Source organism: Saimiri boliviensis, chromosome 4 (genome assembly GCF_048565385.1).
Source record: "Saimiri boliviensis isolate mSaiBol1 chromosome 4, mSaiBol1.pri, whole genome shotgun sequence".
NCBI lineage: Eukaryota > Metazoa > Chordata > Mammalia > Primates > Cebidae > Saimiri > Saimiri boliviensis.
This window is the reverse complement of record NC_133452.1, coordinates 430,786-444,634: the sequence shown is the minus strand read 5'-3', so window position 1 is coordinate 444,634 and position 13,849 is coordinate 430,786. Positions and strand designations below refer to the sequence as shown.

The following is a 13,849-nucleotide window of genomic DNA, read 5'->3' as shown; positions in this document are numbered from 1 at the left end:
TTTCATTGTTTCCTTCCTCAGTCATAGAGTTGACTAATAATCCCACTGAAGAAAATCTTCACGTTTTGCCATGTTTTCTCGTATCTATGATTTCCTTTTTATCTTTTTCACACAACTTCTTTCTCTCTGCTGAAATTCCTGCTGTATTCAGGCATGTTGCCACCTTTTCCACTTGAGGATATGTTAGTGATACATCCATTTATTTAATTATTAGTTTATTTACTTATATTTATTTATTTTTTATTTTTAAGATGGGGGTTTCACCATGATGGCCAGGCTGGTCTTGAACTCCTGACCTCAGGTGATCCACCCACCTTGGCCTCCCAAATTGTTAGGATTACAGGTGTGAGCCACAGCGCCCGGCCTACTTATTTTTTTTAACTATTTACTTGTAAATCTTTATTTATCTTTATCTTTGTCATAAATAATCTGTCTCCCTTTTTTGGTGTTTGACTGTTGACAGCTTCTGAGCTCCAGCCCTCCCTCTTTCCCTCTGCCTAGCATTTGGGACTGCTGATAAGAAAGCCCAGGTTTTCCCTCCTCTGGTGCTTGCAGGAGATGGAAGCCATGTAAGCCCTTCCTGTGCACAGGCATCTTCCCCGGGGGCCATCCCCTGCCACCGTGAATCCTCAGGACTCTTCCAGCTCTCTCAAGCCAATTTTGGGCCTGCATGGGAGATCTGTCCTGATCTCCCCAGAATGCCTCATTATGTGGGTAAAATCAACCTTTTAACACTCTCCTGTGGCATGTGTTTGCCTCATTAGTTTCCACATGGGAACCAAACTTGGGGTGAGAATCCACCGTCCATAGAGAGTGGCCAGGACAATCTGACAGCAAGTTGCAATATTGGAGTCATCTCTGAGTCTGGTCCTGTTGATTACTGTGTCTGCTGACAGTGGTGTGTGTGTATGTGTGTGTGTGTCGGGGTGTGTGTCGGTGTGTGTGTGTGTGTGTGTCGGTGTGTGTGTCGGGGTGTGTGTGTGTCAGTGTGTGTGTGTGTGTCGGTGTGTGTGTGTCGGTGTGTGTCACTGTGTGTGTCGGTGTGTGTGTGTGTGTCGCTGTGTGTGTGTCGGGGTGTGTGTCGGGGTGTCGGGGTGTGTGTGTCGGTGTGTATGTGTGTGTCGGGGTGTGTGTGTGTCAGTGTGTGTGTCGGGGTGTGTTTCGGGGTGTGTGTGTGTCGGGGTGTGTGTGTTGGGGTGTGTGTGTGTCGGTGTGTGTGTGTGTGTCTTGGTGTGTGTGTCAGTGTGTGTGTGTCGGCGTGTGTGTGTGTCAGTGTGTGTGTGTCTCGGTGTGTGTGTCGGGTGTGTGTGTGTCGGGGTGTGTGTGTGTGTGTCGGTGTGTGTGTCAGTGTGTGTGTGTGTCTCGGTGTGTGTGTCGGTGTGTGTGTGTCGGTATGTGTGTGTCGGTGTGTGTGTGTCTGTGTGTGTGTCTGTGTGTGTGTGTGTCTGTGTGTGTGTGTCGGTGTGTGTGTGTGTGTCGGTGTGTGTGTGTGTGTCTGTGTGTGTGTGTGTGTGTGTGTGTGTGTGTCGGTGTGTGTGTCGGTGTGTGTGTGTCGGGGTGTGTGTGTGTGTCGGGGTGTGTGTGTCGGTGTGTGTGTCGGTGTGTGTGTGTGTCGGTGTGTGTGTGTGTCGGTGTGTGTGTGTCGGTGTGTGTGTGTCGGTGTGTGTGTGTGTGTCGGTGTGTGTGTGTCGGGGTGTGTGTGTGTCAGAGTGTGTGTGTGTCGGTGTGTGTGTGTCGGTGTGTGTGTGTCGGTGTGTGTGTCGGGGTGTGTGTGTGTGTCGGTGTGTGTGTGTGTCAGTGTGTGTGTGTGTGTCGGTGTGTGTGTGTGTGTCGGGGTGTGTGTGTGTCAGTGTGTGTGTCGGGGTGTGTATGTGTGTCGGTGTGTGTGTGTGTGTCGGTGTGTGTGTGTGTCGGTGTGTGTGTGTGTCAGTGTGTGTGTGTGTGTCGGTGTGTGTGTGTGTGTGTCGGGGTGTGTGTGTGTCAGTGTGTGTGTGTCGGGGTGTGTGTGTGTCAGTGTGTGTGTGTCGGGGTGTGTATGTGTGTCGGTGTGTGTGTGTGTGTCGGTGTGTGTGTGTGTCAGTGTGTGTGTGTGTGTCGGTGTGTGTGTGTGTCAGTGTGTGTGTGTTGGGGTGTGTGTGTGTCAGTGTGTGTGTGTCGGGGTGTGTATGTGTGTCGGTGTGTGTGTGTGTGTCGGTGTGTGTGTGTGTCGGTGTGTGTGTGTCGGTGTGTATGTGTGTCGGTGTGTGTGTGTGTCGGTGTGTGTGTGTGTGTGTCGGTGTGTGTGTGTCGGTGTGTGTGTGTCGGGGTGTGTGTGTGTGTCGGTGTGTGTGTCGGTGTGTGTGTGTCAGTGTGTGTGTGTGTGTCGGTGTGTGTGTGTGTCAGTGTGTGTGTGTCGGGGTGTGTGTGTGTCAGTGTGTGTGTGTCGGGGTGTGTATGTGTGTCGGTGTGTGTGTGTGTGTGTCGGTGTGTGTGTGTGTCGGTGTGTGTGTGTGTCGGTGTGTGTGTGTGTGTGTGTGTGTGTCGGTGTGTGTCTGTGTGTGTGCGCGCGCGCGTCAGCCTCATCCTCTCTGAACGCCACACACCCTGCCCAGAGCAGCAGCGCTGGGGCTCCCGTGCCGGTGCCCGGCCTTCGGCCCCCTCCTCTCAGGCCTCGCGTGGTGCTGAGCCGTCCCGCTCAGAGGCGAGCCGGGCCTGAGCCGCGTCGTCCATGGCGCCCTTCCCGGCAGCACCGGCTCCGGCGCCTCCGGCGTGACCTCAGGTGACCTCGCGCGGCGCCGTCTTCCCCTTCCCGGTGCGCCTGCGCCCCCCGGCGGCCCCGGGGCTCCTTCTCCTCGGCCGCCTGTGCCCGGCGGTCTCCGGGGGCTGCGCGCCGAGGGCGGGCGGACTCGGTTCCCCGCGCAGCCCCGTCGGAGAGGCCGCGTGGCGGGACCGCGGTCCAGGCGTTCTCGGCGACCGGCGCCGCCTCCCACCGCAGCCGCCCGAGTGCGCGGCGGGTCCCGCGGGGCCGGGGGGACCCTCGGGGTCGGGGTGCGGCCGTTTCCCGCGTCTCCGCCCGCCGGGCCCCGGGGCAGGGGACGCGCTCCCGGCGCACTGGGCGGCGGCCTCCCCGCCGGGCCGCGCGGGGTCGGGCTGTGCGGAGCGCGGGGTCCGAGTCCTCCCGGCCTGCGGCGCCCCGTCCGCGCGCGGCACACGCGGGGTCCGAGCGCTCCCCGCCCGCGGCGCCGCCTCCCCCGCGCCCGCCCCGCCCCAGCCCGGGCTCCCGCCGGGCCCCGGCCGTTCCGCGCCGTCCGGGCTGCTCGGCCGCGCGGACTCGGCCCCTCGGCGGCTTCGGAGCTTCACCTGGCGGCCGCGCGGGCCGTGTCGCCGCCGGGCTGGAGGGACGCCGCGGGGCTCCGCCGTCCCCGGCCGGCCTCGGGTGTCCGCGCCCGCCCCGCGGAGGCCGTTTCCGGGACGGGGAGGCTGACGGTCGCCGTCCCGAGTGCGGAGGCTCCGCGGACCGGCGGGGGGACTCGGCCTTGTCCCGGGCCCTTCTCACCCTGAGCTGTCCCGTGTGCGACATAGAAGCGCCATCTCTCCCCTTTTCGTGACTTGGACGCTTCGGAGGATCAAGTGAGTCTAAGGTATGAAAAGTTCCCTGTTAAACTCTCAAGTTGAGCTGTGAGTTAATCACTCTGCACATGTCAGGGGTTCCTGTGATTTTCTTCCATGTAGGAAGTAAAAGTCTGGAGAGACTGACTTTTACAGGAATCCAGATCTTACCCGTCCCTTCAGAACGCGGGTCGGTGTTTTAAGCACCTTCCTGTACATTTGTTTTTGCATTCATTCCACATACGCACTGAAACCTTTCTTGATAAAACACCAATTTGAGGAGTTCACGGATCCCTGACTGAAGCTACAAGCTTCTTCTCTGAGACCTAAGTGTTTTTTTGAGGAAGGACATGAATAAATAAGTAAATCAGTAACAGGCAGGGGTGCTGTGGCTGCTCAGAGGCGAGGCAGTGTCTGGGGGTCTCCCGCTGAAGGTGGACGGATGGTGGAGGTTGCTCTGCAGAGGGAGAAGGAAGGGACGCAGGATGGGACCCTTGGAGGCCCAGGGAGGTCTCTGAGATCCGGGGGAGGAGCGGGAGAACCCTGGCAGGCTGTCTGCTGTCTTCAATGGGGATCAGCTTCCTCAGGACTGGACGAGGTCCCGGTGGACTGAGCCATCTGGTGGGCACAGGGAACCAGTTATTTAGAGTAGGAAATTATCCCACTGCTCTAATCTGAGGCTATCACAGAAAATAAAGAGTGAACCATTATAGTTTTGGTAAATATGTGGATAGCATGCAAGAGAGATTCAGCTGCAAAGGTGAGAGTTACCACTGGATCCATGTCCACGTGACCAGGGCTAAGACCCATGATTGCCACATGTCCCACCCCATACTGGTGAGCCTGTGTCCACGGTGACATGTATTCAGCAGCCAGTGTGGCACAGGCAACCACTGTATGACATTCCCCCACTGCCAGGATGTCCTGGCGCCCCCCACATGCCTGTCTGTCTCATTCTTTTGCACCCCAAAGAAGAGAGAGGACCAACGGTTCCCCACTTAATTACACCATGTCAGAGCTTTCTGGAGGCAGGAGCATCTTCACTGGAGATACATCTTCTAGTGACAAAAACACTGAAATGCCTTCCTGAAAATTCTCAGTAAAAAGTGAGGATTCAGGCCACTATTTAACAGCAAAAGAGTCAGGTTCTGGGACAGCTGGAGGCAGTGGTGGTAACTGGAATAACTTTCCAAAGGGAAGCTGTTTTGCGAATGGTCCTTTCCAGTAGAGATGGCCAATATGCTTTCGTACAGTGCCAGACTGGCTTCCTATTGCCCAGGATTTTGCTCTTTAGTTAAAAGTGTTGTCAACTGCAAAGACTTTTCAACTGCAGGATCATCAGGTTCTGAAGAGTCTCATGTGGCCTCTGCACCTCCAGATACATGCTTTCAAACACTGTGGCCTGATGAAAGTATGGGACCATTTGGACCTCAACATAGAGGTTCCAGCTTCCTGGGAACATAGGTTTTGATTGTCACCTCAATGGGACTGGTTCACTGAAGAAAGCCTGGTTCATAAAACTTTGCCTGATATTCTAGCAGAACCTTTATCAGGTGAAAGACAAGTTTGTGATGGCACAACGTGTGAATGAATTTTATGGTAATGAGGCACCTGTTGAACACAAAATGAACAGCAGAGAAACTTTGAAAGTGCCAGAGTAGAGTGTGCAATACAGATATGCCCAGAATTGCTGCAAGAGATTTTGAATCACTGCTTCCAGAAGTTGCTAATAGCAAACTAATGATTCTGACTGTAACACAGAAAACTAAGGATGATATGATTGGTTAGAACGAAGAAGTAGCAATTGAGAGAGAAGTTCTTTTAGACAGTGGTGCCAAGGAAATTTGCTATGCTCTTCAAGCTGAGGGATACTGGGCTGACTTTATTGATCCATCATCTGGTTTGACATTTTTTGGGCCATATACAAACAACAATCTTTTTGAGACAGATGAAGGCTACTGACATTTAGGATTTTCTGTCAATGACCTTGAATGCTGTAAAGTGATTTGTCGTAGTCTCTGGGGTGTCCATGTAGTTGTGGGAAGTGTCTTCACTAATGCAACACCAGACAGCAGTATTATGAAGAAATCAAGTGGAAATTATCACCAATGTTCATTTATTTGCTGCATTATTTTTATGTAATATTTGGGTTGAACTATAAAGACTGTGAGACTAAAGTTTTTAAAAGATACTTATTTCTAAGTATTTATTTCAACATTTATGAATTCACAACATTGGCAAATGATTTGTGATTTTAAAATTGCAAACGTTTATTATTCATATTATCATTGAATACATGTTGAGCATATCCACATTGTATAGAATGTGGTAATTAGCCTGTAACCAGGGTATGATCTACTATGGTTATTTCTCCCCTTTATTGGTAAAAAGCCTCAGTATTAATTTCTTTCAAAAATAAATCACACGTTTGGTTATGAAAAAAAGGTAAGGATTCCTGAGTCAGAATTCTGAAACCTGCATACTGTGGCTGACATTGTACTAGTATCACTCATTCCTCATTTGCAAGTATGCATGATGCGTGTGAAAATCCCATCTTCCCAAGACAGGTGTGACAAGATTGATCTGTCTCATTGTGGGAGAGTTTCAGGTACAAAGTATATGACAAAATCCTGGTTCCATTTCAGCACAGAGCAGGTTGAACACGTGGCCATGGGAGGATTTAGAAGGGAAGAAACGTTCAGGAATTTCTGAGACAAAAGTGCAGAAAAGAGGAGACCCATCTACATGCATATCTATTTCTGTGTGAATATGAAGTCTGTTGAGGGGCATCAGACTATTCAGAGAAGCAGTGATACTTTTTAAGACGGCAATGTACACCGCTTGCCCTCACTGTGTCCTTGGGCACAGCAATGAGTGGGAAAGGGACTCGGACGTCCTGTGATTTCCTTCCTTGCTGGGCTCATGCCACTGCTCCTTAATCTGTCCTCCATATAATTGTTAAATTATTTCCTTTAAGAGCCCTCAATAAATTGTTTTACCATCTTTAAAACATGCATTTCCTACATCAATTGTAAAAAATAGAGACGAAAGAAATGGGACCGATGACAGGTGATGTAACTCAGTCCTCCAGTTGCTGGGCTTCTTATTAACCTTTTGCACGGCGCTGAACTTCAGGCTGAGTTATGGATGCCGGTTCCTCACTCTGGACCTATTATATCCACTGTTTTATTTCGGTGCCCACACCTATTTTATGAGTGAAAAGCAAGGACAAAATTAGGATGACGCTCTCTGTATTGCAGCTGGAGGTGGAATGGGGTTTTACACAGAATCCATCGTGTGAGATGTCTGTTGCTTGGTATCACTTGGTATATCAGGAAACTTCATGTTGGTTGAACTGGCTCCAAGTTTCTCAGTCCATGATTCCTAGCTGGGCTTCAGCGAGTTTTTGGCCTCTTATAGAGAAGCACCTGGGTTGCGGTGGATTTGAGCATTTTTGTAGGAATTGGAGTGGAAGTGCAGTCACTTGCATTTCTGAATGGCCACATGAAGCCCAAGGTGAAAGCAATTTTACCACTGGTGGAGAATGATCATCTCAGACCACATCCCTCAAGGGCTGCCCAACTTCCTCCAGCATTCCAAGTTACCTCCTTCACTTTGTGCATGTGAGAACCGCCTGGGCCTGGCTGGGGTCAGGGAAATGGGTTGTCATGGGCACAGCTCTGAGGTCTCCCTTCAGCCTGCAGCCCCCACATCTGTCTGCTCTGCTCACTCCCCGCGGCCTCCAGGCTGTCATCTGTTGTTTGAGGTTGGAGTTCCTCATTTTCTGGGTTGCCAGGCAGGGTGTCAGTCCATTGAGCCAGGAGCAGACCCCCCAGTACAGGATGGCAGTTTCTCATGACATCAGGGACTGGCCTGGCTTCGAAGGCATGGCTGGCAATGGCGGGGCTGTGTTTGTGGGACATGGAAGCTGGGGCATGGGGAGCCCTTCACCAGGCATGTTCCAGTTGCTCTGGTGAGAGGTGACAGGGTCACACCAGGGGAATGGGAGTAGGTGGGTGTGGCAGGGAGGGCATAGAGCAAGAGAAGAGTTACATTGGAGGGAGAGAAAGGCTTTGTGATTCAGGCATCTGAAAGGTCAGGAAGAGCCATGTAGAGTGAGAGGGACAAAGAGGAGAGGCTGTCTCCATCCATGCGACCCCTGATGGAGAACAGAATTGCACCATAGGTGCCTGGGCAGGGACCATTGCAAAAGGAAGTCAGCTTAGGGGAGCCTGTGGCTGAAGAATGATTCCAGCATGGGGGTACAGAGGCTAACATTTCTTGCTGTGGGTGATTTAATATTGGGTCTCAGTATTTCACCTCCCCACCCCTGGAAGAGCATGACACATCCACATCCTCACCAGGGCCCGAGGGAGGGTAGATGGACTTATCCATCCCAGAGGTGTTGCTCGTGGCTGGGCGACTTGCTTATGCCAACGAGACTTTAACAGACATGGCACAAGCAGAAGCCTGAACTGTGTGGGCCCTGCTAGGCCTGCCCTCTAATGCTCTTGATTTTTCCCATGGGATGGGCATGCCCCAGAGAGCCATGGCTCCAGCTGCAGGAGGAGAGGCGTGTGGAGCACACGTGGTTCCAACCCTCAGCCCGGAGCCAAGCCCGGACTAGATCAGCCTAAGCCAAGCCAAACCGCAGGTGCAGGAGTGAAAAGCAAATGCTGACTGCCTGTGACATTGACTTTCAAAGGGGCGTGTCCTGTGATGCACCTCAACCCAACAACAATGAAGGTATTTCTCTGTCAGTCAGATGGGAAATAATTATCTACAACATGCTGGGGAGGTGGAGTGATTTGAGTAGATTTGCTCCCTGCTTTCAAGGGGTGTCTTTTCCAGAGGGGCAGACAGAGGATGGATGCATACATGTAAATTATTCTATTGGCTGGTGCAGCAGTCATTGCAGTTTTTGCCATTAATAGCAATGGGGGAAGAAAAAGCAGGGAGGAGCCGGTGCTGCAGTTCATTAAAAGTAATGGGAAAACTTCGATGACTTCTGCATCAACTAATAGAATAATCACAGGTCTGCAAAACGTGGCAGTGGGGAAGTTCCGAGTGCTGGGATAGCGTCTGGATTCCTGAAGTCAGGAGATAGTGGTTGGCGACCTACCCAGGGTTAGTCCAAGGGAGGGGGGTGGGCAGGGAGCGATATTTCAGTGGAGACGCCAAGCATGAATGGCGATTAGAAAAGGAAACCCAGGTGGTGAGGGGGGAAGTGTTTTCGGCACAGAGATCAGCCTGTGGAAAGGCCCGGGGGTGCGAGTATACCATGTGTTCATCCACCTGAGGGGCGACCAGCAGGCTGGAGCTGAGCAGGCCAAGAGGAGGATGGGGAGCCTGGGAAAGGCGCCCAGGCAGAGGCACAGAGGGGCAGAGGCACAGAGGGGCAGAGGCCCAGAGTCAGGCCTGAGCCTGTGTGGTTTGAGGAACTGACAGAGGCCAGTCCAGCAGAAAAGAAACAGCCAAGGGAGACCACGAGGCCAGGGCAGAGAGCGGGGCCGTGCTGGGCACGTGGGCTGTGATGGGAGCTGCTGTTTGTGCTCAGGTGATGGGAATGAGCTGAAAGATTTTAAGGAGGGGAGTCACGTTTGGGGTTAATGTGTATTCTGGGAACCTTAGCAAAGTAAATTCATAGTTTGAATGTTCATAAGACTTTAATGCAGATAGAGAGAAAGAAGGTTCTTTCCACAGCTGTGATTAGATCATATTAAAAATATAGCTACGTTTTTAAATGTCATTTCAAATTGTGTATTTCCATCTGACATTGGATAGAAGTAGATTGCAAGATTCATGGAAAGTAGAAAAGTTAACTGACTTGCAAGAATATAAAAGACACATCAATTTGAAAGCAAAACGTTTATTCATTTACTTTTGCTGTGGTTTTGTTGACTGCAGAATTCCATGAGAAGGGATTGTTCAGGAAGGTCCTGAAGCTGGAGACCCAGGAGGAGCTGGTGGGGCTGTTGTTTAAGCCTGAGGGTCGTGGACGTGGAGACCTGGGGAGGAGCAGTTCTTTTTGTAGTTTGAGGGAGATGCAGCTACGTACCTGGGCAGGAGCAGCTGTTACTTTACTTTGGGGTCAGACGGCTGTGGACCTGGGCAGGAGCAGTTCTTTTTGTTGTTTGAGGGAGATACATCTGTGGACCTGGGCAGGAGCAGTTCTTTAGTTTGAAGGGCACACAGCAGTGGACCTGGGCAGGAGCAGTTCTTTGTGTTGTTTGAGGGCCACACAGCTGTGGACCTGGGTGGGAGCAGTTCTTTCTGCAGTTTGAGAGCCACACAGCTGGGGATCTTGGCAGGAGCAGTTACTACTTTAGAGAACCTGACAGCTGTACACCTGGCAGGAGCAGTTCTTTGTGTTGTTTGAGTGCTGCACAGCTGCTGACTTGGGCAGGAGGCATCTTACTTTGGTCCATGCAGATGGAGTTCTGTGCAGATGTGGTTCTCACCTTAGGTTGATGGCCACAGCTGGATACCTGGGCAGGAGTAGTTCTTACTTTAGTTTGAGGGCTGCACAACTGAGGACTTGGGCAGGAGGGTTCTTACTTTATTTTGAGAGCTGGGCAGCTAGGGACTTGGGCAAGAATGGTTCTTTCTTTAGTTTTAGGCCTGCACAGCTGGGGGCCTGGGCAAGAGTGGTGCTTATTTTAGTTTGAGGGCTGCAGAGCCTCAGACTTGGGCAGGAGCAGTTCTTTCTTTAGTTTGAGGATCGTGCAGTTGAGTACCAGGACAGGAGTGGTTCTTACTTTAGTTCGAGGGGGCAGGAGCGGTTTTTGCTTTAGTTAGAGTCAGAGATTCCAGAGAATCCAGTGCTGCTGTTGTAGAGTAAGGACAGGTTAGCTGGAATCCTTGGGAGGAGTCAGTGAGGCTGTTATGTCTGAGGTTCTTGGAGCTAAACATGGAGCCAAAGTTGGGAAGGAGAGAGAGAGAGTCACAGAAGGGCACCTGAAACTGTAGATGTAACTGCACACCAAGCAAGCTAAGCCTGGGAGTGTCTCAGTCCTTCGTATTAATGCTTTCTTTTTACTTCTACACAGTTGGGATTTGTTTTCTGTCTGACACGACAGAAAGACCCTGATCAATATCCTCAGGAATTGAAAAGTTTAAAAAAACTAAATGATGTTGGCAATAATAATAATAGTAGAAATTTAACCAGGATTACCTTGACTGATAGAGACAAAATCACACATACACACAATATATGTCTTTTCAATAGTTAGTAAAATAAAAATAAATAGAAAAATAGGTCCAAGTAAAGCTCTATAAGGTTGTTTCATGGAGAAGGGGTGAAGGACAGAGGTGAATCTGAGAGTTGCTGCTGATGGACACATGGAGAATGGACCATTTTCCCCACGCGGTTTCAGTGTACGATGATCTTCTGTGAGACCTGGCAGCTGGGTCGCTTCACACAGCTGGGGATGCAGTGGGCATCACAGAAGGACCCTGTCTCAGCTGATCCTGCCCCTTTGCTGTGATGAGTGTGGCCTCTGATCTCCAACAACTGACTGTGTTTTGAGGGGAAGCCAGGCCTGTGAGCACAAGGGTATCCATGGTGAGGTTCTGTGGGTGGAACGTCTTGGATGTGCTTGAGGTTCCTTCCTGATGCTCATCTGCCATCTCGCTCTTTAACGCATCTTGTTTATAACTGTCTTCTCAATACTGTATAGGAAATAAGCACTTGTATAATATGGGCCAGGCATAAAGAATGTTCACACATTGGACACTCGGGACCTCCACCAAGTTTGGGGAATAGAATCTGAAGAAACCAAACTTTGGATGCTCCCTGGAAGCCCCTCCTGAATCCCAGTCCCTTCCCTTCTACTTCAGAAGGAGTCACTTTTTGCTTTAGTCTTTATCATTCCTGTACTTTTCTTCATGGTGTGTTTCTTTCCCCACATTTGTGTGCATCCCCAAACAATACTGCATGTGGTTTCTGAACACTCTGTTGTCTTTTTAAGACAGGTCTTGGTCTGTTGCCTGGGCTGCAGTTTTGAACTTTGATGTGAAGAAGTCTCCTGTGTGGCTGCTTCTCTGCTGCACTGGCTCTGAGCATTTGCTCCATGTCTATTTTCATCCTCTGTTCTCTTCCTGAGACCTGTCCACACTAACCTGATTCATTTTCATTGCTGCATGATCTCTAGTGGTGGATGGGACCCTGGGAAATGACTTTTTTTTCCTGCTGATGAATGTTTGGCCAGGTGGGCCCCTAGAACTGTTACTGTGAAGGTTCTTGGGCATTTCTTTTGTACACAACTTCAGTTTCTTCTGGTCAGTGGCTTTCAATTTTTTTTTTTTTTTTTTTTTTTTTTTTTGAGACGGAGTTTCGCTCTTGTTACCCAGGCTGGAGTGCAATGGCGCGATCTTGGCTCACCGCAACCTCCGCCTCCTGGATTCAGGCAATTCTCCTGCCTCAGCCTCCTGAGTAGCTGGGATTACAGGCATGCGCCACCATGCCCAGCTAAATTTTTGTATGTGGCTTTCAATTTTTAAAATTTCATCCCAGTAAGAAATGTAATTGTCCTGATGACCCACAACAGACACCCTTTCATAAGCAAGCACAGCAAAAATAATTCACAATCATTCTTAGTGGTGGCTGAGCATTCCTGTGGCTCTCCATTCTCCCCAACACTTGCACTGATTGTGGTATTTTTGCCAGTCATCTGGGTGTCAGCTGGTATCTCACCCCGTTAGGCTGAAACCCTCTTCATGTTTTTAATCATCCATTCCTCCACATTTTTTTTCTTCTGTGAAGGACTGGTTCAACTCCTTTGCCATGTTTCTATTTACTTGTTAAAATTTGAACCAGGCAAATTCTCATTAGAGACAAGGGGCCAAAGACTGAGCCGATGGAATCTAATGTCTTTTAATGTTGACTTCAATCCAGTAAAGCTCTCGTTATGCCATTTAAGTGTAACTGGGCCTGGAAGAGGCAGTGCTCCCTCTGGAATTAGAGGTCCAAATATTTGGATTTGATTTCCAGCCCTCTGCCAGTCAGTCAGCCATGCACTTTCAAGTGACAAGCCTTAGTCTAGTCACTTTGTCTGTTTCTCGATTTCTGCACAGGGATATATGTGGGCCTTAAGGCCCACTGGGAAACGATCCCTCTTCAAGCCCAGTGCCTGGTTTGTTGAGTATACTTGTCAATGTAGACTTGAATACACCTATGGTTTTGGATTAGCTCTATTACCTCTGCTAGAAATTGACACACAAAATTGACATTGATTGACAAGATGAGAATCATTTCTAAAGAATTCAAATATAACTTAATCCTTTATTACTAAAAGAATGCTCAACTCAAGGGGACACAGATCACTCATTTTGACTTCATGAGCTATGGCACTTAGAGACAACTTTTTGAAAATACACAGCTTAAACTGTCCGTGCTTTAAGGGCTACACAAGTTTTTAAGAATACACAGCTAAAATGGTCCCCGCTTTAAGTGCTTTAGGAAAATGGATTTCGGGCAAGGCCAGGTACGTCGATTTCAGAAGAGTCGATTTCAGACAAGGCAAGGAAAGTCAATTCCAGAGAAATCGATTTCAGACAAGGGGAGGCAAGCCGATTTCAGAAAAGTCGATCTCAGACAGGGCACGTCGATTCCAAGGCATGCAGATAACCGAAACGGTTCCGGAAACGGCCTGTGAGGGAGGGGCAGCCGCGCAGAGTCGCCTGCTGGAGGCCGCATAGCTGGGAGGTGCCGCCGGGGTGGGGTTGGGTGTGGCTGCTGCGTGCCAGGGGTGGCTGCCAGGCCGAGGGCAGCTCCATCTGGAAGTTCCAGCCCATCACAGTGCAGTCCACAGGTTCCAGACGGGGCTGTGCGGGCAGCGTGAAGGCGGGAAGGCTCCCGGGGGTCAAAGGAAGAGAAGGTGCCTGTTCCGGGGACCCCAGGGTGAGCTTTCCAGGCAGAGGGAAGCCCGGGACCGGTTGTCATGGGGGTGTCTGAGTCTAGCTGGAGTTACTGGGGCAGGGAGGTTGGAAACGTAGGCCAACCGGTGTGAGCCTCCGCCTGCTGAGAGCTGCGGGGAGGGGCTGGTGTCCGCTGTCAGTGGCCTGTAACCCCGGGCGTCCACTGCCGGCAATTGCAGGAGCCTCCTCCCTGGTCTCTGCCCTCACAGCTGCGCCAGCCGCCCCTGCGCCCCAGCAGAAGCCGGGCTCTTAACATGGCAGTCCCCTCTGCCCCAGCGCTCGCCTCTCCAGGCACCGTCCCGGCTCTGGGCACCTGCGCTGCCCGTTCTGTTCTGCATTCCCT

General features: G+C 50.8%; 1 pseudogene; it reads left to right on the top strand.

The window, feature by feature from the left end:
* The first annotated feature begins 4,546 nt into the window (after nucleotides 1-4,546).
* Nucleotides 4,547-9,672, top strand: LOC141584216 (cobalamin trafficking protein CblD pseudogene; annotated as a pseudogene).
* The last annotated feature ends 4,177 nt before the right edge of the window (nucleotides 9,673-13,849 follow it).